The sequence below is a fragment of the Sinocyclocheilus anshuiensis genome, unplaced genomic scaffold (assembly GCF_001515605.1).
Source record: "Sinocyclocheilus anshuiensis isolate Anshui unplaced genomic scaffold, SAMN03320099.WGS_v1.1 scaffold719, whole genome shotgun sequence".
Classification (NCBI taxonomy): domain Eukaryota; kingdom Metazoa; phylum Chordata; class Actinopteri; order Cypriniformes; family Cyprinidae; genus Sinocyclocheilus; species Sinocyclocheilus anshuiensis.
In genome coordinates this window covers 295,433-306,859 of record NW_015552643.1, presented here as the reverse complement: position 1 = coordinate 306,859, position 11,427 = coordinate 295,433, and the positions used below count along the sequence as shown (strand labels likewise).

The window sequence follows — 11,427 nt, the reverse complement described above, 5'->3', positions numbered from 1 at the left end:
ATATAATCGGTCTGTCAATATTGGCCATTACAGGATATATACCAGCAAATACTGGATATTTAATGCACATCTAACACTCCCTTAAATACTTAAATATTAAATACTTAATACTTACAGGGATAGTTCAGTCAAAAATGAAAATTCTGTCATCACGGACTCACTCTTATGTTTCACTCTCACATGTATGACTTTTTAAATGACAAAATGTTCATTTTGGGGAGAACAATCCCTTTAAAACAGCAATAATTGAATAAAACTGTAAAATTTCATTAATATAATTTAAAATTACTGAATTAAATGTTTTTATCTATTTAGACAAATCTATATATAGATAAACATAGACAAATAATATACAATTTCAATATCAACCAGTTATCAGCAATAACCTGAAAATAATTATCAGTATTGGCCAGAATTTTAATATTAGTGCATCTCAAGTAAATGTTGTTATTTATTGCTTAAAACAGGACATGTAAATAAATATGAGTACATATATTGTTCTTTTTAATACTGAAAAAAAAATGTGTAAATGATGCCTTGATTATTTTTATACTACAATGTAAAAATTACTGTAAATAAAACAAAGATTACTGGAGTACGATTTACAAGAAAACACTATTTCTACTTCAAAATTTCAGGTTTAATTTAATGTTTCTTACCATTTTTTGGTAATTATTTCTAAAATACACTAGTAAGTATTCACTAGTAAATCCTAAACCCTTGTTTTAAGTGTAAATTTAAATTCCTGCTTTAAACATTTTGAACATATTTAGCAAAAATACAAGTTCGGATTAAATTATGATTCCTCTGATCATCAACAAATCATACGAGAGACGATGGATACCAGGTAACACGCATTTTCCAGAACACTAAAGTGCTATTTTGGGAATATCGAGTGGCGTGACTACTGGGAAATCAAACAACAGACACCTTTCGCTTTATTGTGGCGCAAGGTATTTTGTCCATCGTTGTGACTCGCTGTCTTTCTTTCGTTTTTTCTTTCCGGAGCGCGCTGGAGACAGAGAGACTGGTGCACCCACATGTTCTCAGCACCATACATGGAACTTCAGTTGAGTAACGCTCCCCTCCCCTCCCTCCCTCAGCCGGCACACAGATCAGGGGCCCTGATCGCCTTTGCGATTAGAAAACCGCAGAATTTCGCCGTTCCCCAAAACAAAGTGTTTTTAAGGCTTCTGTTTTCTCTAGCCCTGGCGCCACCAGGAGTACAGTAAACAATAAACACTGACGGATGAAGCCTGTCGCGCACACAACGCACACGGAAGCGAGCACGTACACACACCGCACGCGTAGGTGTTCAGGTTCAACATGTGAGCGCTGACTAAGTTGAGTTGCATTGAGAGGCAAAGCATGGAGCTATTGTGTCAGTGCCTGTTACACTTCCCATAACCCTGTCATCAGTCTTATAGTCATTGAAAACCCGAGACAGTGGCTGCACGACGCCGGGTCACCTGCCTTGAACTCGTCCGCGTGCTTAAAACTCCCAAAACAAACTTCGCCGGATGCCATTAATGTATTAAACGCAATCGTAAACGCGCAGTTTGGCAAACGACAACAAAAAGAGCTTGATATTTTGGCCTTGTTAAATAAACAGGTCTTAGAGTTGCCGTTATCGATACATCAAGACAAGTTCGCAGGCAAGCGAACAGCACTGAGGGTAAGAAAAAAACGGCTAGTTGAACACTTAACGGTGGACTTATGGCAAATTGACTTTTACTTGAAAGTGCTCCACAATTATGTCTTTCAGCAATTAGAGCGCTTGAAAAAACGGAACCCACTTGAGCCTTACCAGTGAACCGGTGGAGGAATGCCCTCGAGCCAGCTCGCGGAGGGGTGGGGGTGGGTTGGGTATTGTCCTGGGAGTCTGAGCAACTCAGACGTCTTGGCAAGAGCACACATCTGAAACCAGCACTGCACACACACCCATGCGAGGCATGTCAGAGAAGGGTCAAAAGCGGGGTTAAAAAGTACTTTCCCGCACACAAACTTGTGTGACGCACAATAAATGTTCCAACAGTTTTATACACAAGAAAACTATTAGGCGATCAAAAGGGGGGGTATGTAACAAACAATTGCAATCTTAGTGCATTTGAATCGTTCCCAGGTTTAATACTGTAAGAAAAGGGAGTCGCGTCTCCGTTCATCAGCGATGCTGAAGTCAGGAAGCTTTTGCTCCTGTGTTCGGTTTTAATGCTAATAACACGGCGCTATCTGAAGCAATTAGACTGCATCTGATCCCTATCGGGTCAGTGTGTTCCCAGCGCATCTAAAGAAAATGTTTGCGTTTGAAAAAGTCCATCACATAAACAGATAAGGAGCGGTGCAGTGCAGCGTCTAGACCGAGTTGACTTTGTTCCTGCGCAGATCAGTAACGGCGACCTGCTGCTGGTTCTGATGAACTCTCCTCTCGCTACCACAGAACTGATATATACATGCATAACAAACGGCGAAGAAGAGATACTCGCACAATGTATGTTGAGATTTGAATTCCCTATAATAAACGTTTTATAATATACAAGATGTAAAATTGCACATATTTTGTATTTAAAATCAACAGCTTGAAGTCAGTCACACAATTTTTCAATTAAACTGAAACAAAAATATCACTACTTTCAACAGAGTAGGCTATTTTAAAATTAACATTTATTGGTGAGTTTATATTACTAATACATATACCGAGTGCATCCTCTTTTGAATCAAATAAATAATTAATGTAGAATTTAAATTGTAAATGTGTACACTGTACATAAAAAATAAATTTGTATTCAAACAAAATAAAAGCTCCATATTAGCACAGGATTATTTTTAGAGTCCTTACAAGAAAGAAAAAAACCTCAACGTATTTTTACTTAAATATAAACGTGAATCCAAAATTATGACATTATTTAAAACGTGGAAAGTATGCATGCAAATGTTACATATGTTTCCTCCTAGATAACTTAAATTCTTTGAGATTTAACTGACAACGGCCTAATCTTTCAGACATCACAAATATTCAACAACAGTTATCTAATCGGTCTGAATGTCTGCGCGTGATGTGGGAGGAATCCAGATACACTACATTTCCAACATAGAGAGCCGGAGCCATCACGCAATGCACGTTCGGACAGCGCAGTCGAGCACAAAGAGCTCTTGCATACAGTAGTAAAACATGGTGCCGTTTCAAATCTTTTACTATCATTTAAATCTGGCCCACTTACAGATGTTTGGTTTGACAATAAATAAGCCGTGCAATCTTGGATAAAGTCATCAAAACACAACAAACTAAAAAAAAAAGACAAAGTTTATTTTTAATGATCTTTTAAGGTTTAATTGTTCAAAATAAATGCTAAATCCTACTTTATTTATTTCTACCAAGCGATATAATATACAGACAGGCTCAATTTCAAAAGTATTTTGTTTGTATGATCAATAGAGAACAAGATATAATAATATTATATTATAATTCCGGATGTTAAAATATTCATACTTTGCACATACCGTGTAGCTTTATTTCAGGAAGTAGTTTAATAGGAAAGGTAAGGGCAAGTGCAATTCAAAATGAACATTCCTGTGGCCAGGTCGTGACCTTTCTGTGAGTGTCTCTCAGGTCACGGGGTCAGGTCAGTCAGAGGGGAATGTTATCCAAAGCGCTTTATTTATTTAATCTTTCATCTGACTCCACTCCTTCACCGCTGCCCGGGATTATCCGAAAACATGAAGGGAGAGACGGAGGAACGGGGAGAGGAGACCGCTGCTTCAAATTAGCCAGAATAAATAATCGCCACTTCAAGTCAATAAACACTGTACCTTACTTTTTATGGAAGCAGTCAAATAAACTTTTGAAAAGTTTCTGGTAGGTAAATAAAGGAGCTAAATTAGTGACCAGCCGATTTACGCTCATCTCTTTTTCTTTCGGTCGGAACGTCCAACCTTTGACGTCCAAATATGTAATGAAGACATGCGGTTTTTCAAGCTTCGAGAAGTACAATAAATATAACAGAGGACCTTCTCAGAAACTGACCGTGCACTTGAGGAAGAATGTCAAATAATTTAAGCACCTTTTTCCTGGTGCATAACATGGTCAGACTGGTTTGAAGTAGAAAGAATGGGGGAAATGTAGGGGAAAAAATGTCCAATGTTTCCGGTTCAGGATGAGTTTGCTTTGACAGGTCACCGTCCTAATGTCTACCTGAATTGACCGCTTCTGTGTCTATGAACTCTTCACCCTTTGGTGAACTACAAGCAGGAACAGCAGAGAAAAGGAAAAGAGACAGAGGGGGTCTACCGCCTAGTGGAGCGGACCCGCATGAGGGTTGTGGGACCAGTCTTGAGCGTTTCCTAAATGGCCAGCGCAACACAACAATACGCCTCATTTAGGCTTAATGGATGCATTCAATGCGTGTTCAGTCGAATATGTGTGTGTGTGTGTGTGTGGCATATTTATATATTTGCATTCATTAATAACGAGTGAAATACCAAACAAAGTTCATGCATGTGCATACATTGCGTGTTGGTATGTTGTGTGACAGCACAACAAGTGTGTGTGTGTGTGTGCGTGTGTGTGTGTGAGTGTGTGCGTGTACTGAAGAGAGCCCAAACAGCTCGGCGCCAGCAGTCTGCCCTTCCCGTAACGGCTGAACGACGGCAGAAGACTGAGAGAGCGAAAGAGAGAGAGATTTGCATCTCTTTGTGATAGAGAGGGCCAGGATTCCTCGCGCCCGTACGAACAAAATACAAATAAAAAAAAAAAAGAGAGAAATTCGACAGAATGGCACCAGGACAAATTCCACTTGGTGCCGGCGTGTATCAGTGTCGACACACAGGTGACTTACGGACACACCAAATCACACAAAGCAACAACCGAATGTACACCTTCATGTCCCCGTTCAGGTGAATTTCCTCGTATGCAACTTGAAGCCTCATTTAACCAAGCGCTAATATGGGAGTTCAATTCCTATAGGAATATTTTAAAAGTTGCTTAAGGCTATAGAAATTAGATCAAAATGGGTCAATGGCATATAAGTTGGTTTAAAATTGTTATAAATGCACTCTCTGTATTCAAATGAGTTTGATATGGTTTTGGGAAAAATGTATACTACAAAAAAAAAAGCTAGGAAAAGCTTAACCATCAAGCAAAATAAATAAATAAATAATAAAAAAAAGAATACATAATTTAAATAATTTAAATCTCTCACACACACACACACACACACACACACACACACACACATCATAGATTGATGTGAATATGTTTAAAGGGGTCATATGACGTTGCTAAAAAGAACATTATGTTGTGTATATTTATATCTCTCACACACACACACACATATATATATATATATATATATATATATATATATATAAACATTTTCATTCGTTTTTTTAGGTAGTCACATCACATGACATTTTACAATCTTAACTAACCTTGCCTTATCATAAAGAAGTCAAATTATGGCCATGGTCAGGCTTTTTTTTTTTCTATTTAATGTCTTTTAAACTCAAACTTTCACTACAAAAAAATGGAAACCATAATAATACTATGAGAAGAAAGCAGGAGCATATTTCACTTCCCCAAACACACCGGTAAACGAATTTAAATGTGTCTTACTTTCATATTGGTGTATTAAGATTACTTTAATTTTTCCAATTTGTTTTTATTTTCCAAAATTGTAGAAAGTGCTGGGTCGACACACTACAGGCAGGCAGTAAAATAAAGCTTCTCAATCTCAATATGGGAGGAATATAATCCCAAACTAGCCTACCACTTGAGACACACGCAACTCAATCTAAAAACCCCCATATATTAAAAGTGTGTTTAAGACGATGGGCTGAACTTAAAAAGACTGGGTGCTTACTCCTACAAAAATACGTTTGTGCTGCCGTCGGCACAATTGTGCAGCCCAAATAGTTTACCACAGAAGGCACTTGCTCTGTTCCAGTTCACTTCAAATGTCAAATCAGCCTTATGAACTTACAACTTTTTTCTCTTTGGTGCAGAACAGTGACACTGTGAATCCAAAAAAACCTTGAACAGGCCAAAAATAGTCTGAGGTGAAGATATTCAACCTCAGATATTTGTTCTTGTGGTATTAAAGTGAGAACAAGGTCATACCTAAGTATGGGTCAATGTGGTTGTCCACAAAAAGATTAGTGGGTTTGACTAGTTCATATAGTTTTCTCAACATGTCAGAACTTTTTTGACCTTTTAAATTTACCCATTTCTTACAAAGTTAGGAAAAGGTATCCAAACACAACAATAAGCACAAAGAGCTCCAGCAAGCGTTGTGCGCCCAACACTACGGCTGCCTGTAAAACTCATTTTCATATTTCTGTGCGACAGCAGACATGTGGAGGGAGCCACTCCAAGTCAAACAGGAGAGCAGGCTGTTTAGACTGTATTAATTCCTTTGACGAGCTTCCAAACCGGCCCACTTAAGGTTATTAAGGTCTATAAATACTGTTTTACCCTCGTTAAGATACATAATTGCTTAATTTACATTTTGCTTCCTCCCTGAGAAAATCGGAAGCCATTACACGACTCCCAAAAAACACCCGTCCCCATGATTACCCCATCGCCGGAGCTGGCCAATCAGCTGCTGAACTCAGCCTTTCCACAGGAAACTCCCAAGGAGAAAGAAGGGAACTCAAGGAAGGACAGTGTACTGGTCAGGGTGTATTGTGTGCTTGAGCATGTGCTGAAAAAAGAAAGGAGCATGGAGAAAAATTTGAAAAAGTAAAAAAAAATTTTTTAGACTCAATGACAACTATTTGTGAGAAAAGTGCACATATACAGAGAATAAAGAACATAGAATATGAATATGATGTTAACGAATAAGTGTCATTACAATGAATAAGTGTCATTCTTTGAGTGTATGCCAAAAACTAAAATTTATATCTTTCTACGTCTAACATTAATTTGGGGATTCAGTGTGTATAAAGGAATAAAAACAGACCGATTTATAGATAGAATAATGATGTATATATATATATATCATTCTTATCTAACACACACACATGAATTAGATAGATAGATAGATATCATTCAGGACATACTACAATATACAGAGAGAAAGAGTGTGTATGTGTGTGTGTGTGTGTGTGTGTAGGGATTGGCCCACTCAGGAAATCCCTTAAATTATGTTATTAGATAAACGGCGCAACACAGGTCAGTGAGGGGCCAGACTGTGTCTGGGAACATTGTGTCCGTGTTTGTGTGCGTATGCAAGTGTTTTCTTCGGAGAGAATCATCACAGTTATGTCATGTAGTTGAGTGCTGATCAATATAGGAGCTGTGGACATTTCAGTGAAAATTATCATATAACACTGAGATGATATATTAGCTAAAGACAGAGTGACAGAGTGATTTGTGAGTGATCTGTTTTGCCTCGCCACTCATAATATGGATCCATGTGCGTTTCTGCAGGTGGTGTATTTGTGTGTATGTCAGTAGTAAAACAGAATTAGGGGCTTGGTTATGTGGAGCCAACAGTAGATAAGAAGCCTAAGATGATGAAATATAAAGCAACACATGGCCTAGACGACCTCACTCTGATCAGTGATAACGCACACACACACACACTCGCTCCCAAGTGCTTGTGTGATTCATGATAACAGCAGTGCAACACACACAGGGCCAAACACTTTATCAACAACAGAATTACAGCATGATATAACATCTGATACAGAACTATAATCCTGATGCTGCAGTGTAACAGAGAGAACACTGAATAGAAAGAAAGAAAGAAAGAAAGAAAGAAAGAAAGAAAGAAAGAAAGAAAGAACAAGCAAAGTAAAAAATGAGCAAGCCAACAAGTGAGCAAGCTTGCAAACAAACAAAAGCAAGCAGACAAGAACAAAACAAGAATTAAAAGGAAAGGAACAAAAGCATGTTGGGGCAAACACAATAATAAACGATGATGGAACAAATGAGAAAACCAACAAACAGAAAACGAAAGCAAGTAGGTAAGAACAAAAGGAAGAACTAACAAAACAATAAACAAAGATAACAGAAAAAATATAATATACTATACTGTTGTCATGACCTTATCATGGAAATGATCAATGGCGCCCAGTTATCAACAGTTAGGCTGATTTTGCTTTTTTCATTCAAATTGGGTAAAAATATCTGACATTTGTCAGTTCGATAAAATAATGAGTGAAAAAAGTTACATCACAGCTTCAATGTGCACTTGAAGTAATAATAATAATAATAATAATTCATTACATTTATATAGCGCTTTTCTAGGCACTCAAAGCGCTTTACATAGTGGGGGGGTCTCCTCATCCACCACCAGTGTGCACAGCCATAGTGCGACCGAACGCCCTCCACAAACCAGCTTATTGGTGGAGAGGAGACAGAGTGATGAAGCCAATCAGCAGATATGGGGATGGTTAGGAGGCCATGATGGTCAGAGGCCAGGATGCCGGGGTTAAAACAAACAAACAAATAAAATCAAGCAAACAAAAACAAAATAAGAAAAAAGAAACAAAAGCACATGGAGCCAAAAACAATAATAAACAAACAACAAACAAACAAATGAACAAGGCAAGCCGGTAAGAACAAAAGCAAGAACAAAAGAACAAACAAATCAATAAACAGAATATAAAAGGCTGCACTGTCTACACTAGGTTAAACGTTTATTTATTTATTTATTTTTGAAGCAAGAACATTATTGTATATATGACAAATCTTTATTTAAAAGGAAGTATGCTATACTGTTGTTTATAACCTCACCATGGATATTATCACTTGCTTCCAGCTATCTAGAAATAACAGTTAGGCTAATTTTGCAAAATTGGTTCAAATGTCTTAACTTTTGTCAAACAAACAACTTTTGTTCAATCAAATAATGAGTGAAAAAAACTAAAAATTAGCAGTTGAAATATCATCACACTGGACCAAAGGAGGGTCAAGTGCACTGCATTGTGGGATACAGTAAATCAGTGAGATGCATGGAGAAAGAAACTGCACAATACATACTACAGATGTTGTAGTATGTTAGTATACAAGAGTCCCTCAGTATGTCACACTATATAAAATATGACATTTAGAAACCACTAAATCCCTAAACACAACAGTTGACGTTAACTCTAACTCTACGAAGAGAAAAGCCCCACTGCAATCCTCTATGCAGAATTTATCTGCACCGCTTGACTAGGATTCACAAGCGGCTACGTCTTAGGGTATGTTTCAGTGCAAGTAGATGTGAACACGTTTATCGGATTCTCTCGCGTTTCAGTCGATCACATTGTGTCTGGAATGCGATGAGCTACAGGCCGCAGAGAAACCCAGTCAGCAATAACTGATAATGCCACGTGGGCATATTGCTGTCTGTTAGCCACATCTCTCTACATTTGTTACAAGCCAAGTAAGTAACAGAGCTATATAACAAAGCGAGATACGGAGTGCGCGGATTCATATTAGGTTTCGATGAATGAGGTTTGACTACTTATATCGCAGTGGTCGATGCAAGTGTGAGGGATCAGGTCTACTTTAGAATGAATTTAGACTGTAAAAAATAAAACGGCATGAATGGTTTACCACTAAGGGTATGCCATTGTTTTTCCTCCCACTTCTTCATTTTAAAGACTCGTCCATCATGAGTTCAATCCAGAAGTCATTCAATTAATCCTGGACTCTCTTCTTTCTGCCCGTCTTTCTATCTCTCTTTCTCGCCCGACTCTCCCACCCTCTATCAGTGCATTAATCTAAGCTGTGTTTCCTTGCCTCTGCTAGTGCCACGAGAGCAAACGCTCTAGATGGAAAAACCCTGTTTGTATTCTGCAGGCGCGTCGTCGGCCCCTCCGTCTTTCCCTCTCCATCTTGCTATCCAATCTTTTGCTCTCCATTCTCGGCTGTCTACACTGTACTCTCTCCATCTGTCTGTCTTGTTGTTCCGTTTTAAATTGCTGCTTTCCGTACAAATGGTTTCCATAAAGAATATCATTTCTGGAATATTTGTTTGCTTTCATGTGAAGTATGCACACTGCATTCTCAAACTCATGTTCAATATTGGCAGATCAATTAAGAATTGAATCGAAAATTTTGCCTGTTTAAATAAATAAATAAATATTTCTGAAATTCAAGAAAATGTTCTGCTTTCATGTGAGGTAACATACAGTACATGTCCTTCTCAAATCCACATTCAAAACTGGTGGATCAAATAAAAATCAAAGCAAGAAAAATTTTGCCTGTTCACACTGGCTTAGAAAAATGTACAAAATTTAGAAAATATTTCTATCATTCAGGAATATTTTCTGCTCCTGTGGGAAATAATGTGCATGGTCATGGTCAAACTCATGTTCAATATTGTGGATCAGTGAAGAACGGAAAAAAATTGGCTGTTCAAAAAAACCTACAAATTATAATAATAATACTAAAAATAATAAATAAATAAATAAATTTATTTTTTACATAAACAATTTATATATGATATAAATAATTTATATAAATAAACAAACAAACAAACAATTCTGAAGATCTGAAATAATTCAAAAGGCTGATTTAGACTTACATTTAATATTGCAAATTAAGAGTGAAATCAAAATCTGTGTTCACATCGGATTTGATATGAAAGAACAAAAATTGCAAACATCAGGAAAATATTCGAAGATCAGGAATATGACGTAACACATCACATGACCTACTATGTTTCAATACTGGCAGACTGAAAAAAAACTGAATAAAATTACAATTAATAGTAAAAATAGGTATGTACTTATTCACTTTTTAATGAAAAAAAGCACAAACAAGACACTTTACGAAAGTGAAATGGATTGCCATTTCATGCTATGTCACAAACCTTATATTTAATAAAGGACCAGATGTCCAACTACCTGCGCATCGAAAAGAGTCGTTTTGAAATAAAAGATACACACAAACACAAAACCATACACTTGTATAAACAGAAGCATAGCTTCTGCCTGATATAATGCATAAATGCAGAGTTTCACTATGCAGATAAGCCAAAGCCACAACTCTGACAGCACAAAACCGATATGCGTTATCTAGTCACTGTTCTTTCTGTCGGTGGACAAGTGTGCTTCCTGCTCCACTCCACAGCCCCGACACACCTCAATAGAAACTCCCTCATTCTGCCCTCTGACAGATCATTTATATCACATAAACCTTAGCCAGTAATTATCTTTTGCTACAGTCTGCCAATATTCTGAATGACAGTCCTATATTGGCACAGTGAAAGTCAATACTTTGTTGAGTGCAAATTCAAAATGGACCTAATTCGACGTCAGGGTCGACCTCCCACCAAAACATCTGTCTCTAGATGTTTCTACCTGAGGCAGTCAGCATTGGAAGCTTTATGACTGCCTTATGAAGCTACGAAGTCAGGTAGCTATTTAACAACAGAACTTCATTTTTGATTACTGAATAAGATTATATATATATATATATATATATATATATATATA

At 37.4% G+C, this 11,427-nt stretch overlaps 1 protein-coding gene across 1 annotated transcript in view; it reads right to left on the bottom strand.

The window, feature by feature from the left end:
• Window positions 1-11,427, bottom strand: part of taf3 (TAF3 RNA polymerase II, TATA box binding protein (TBP)-associated facto) — a 52,163-nt gene that overhangs the window by 23,946 nt on the left and 16,790 nt on the right. The window lies entirely within an intron of this gene.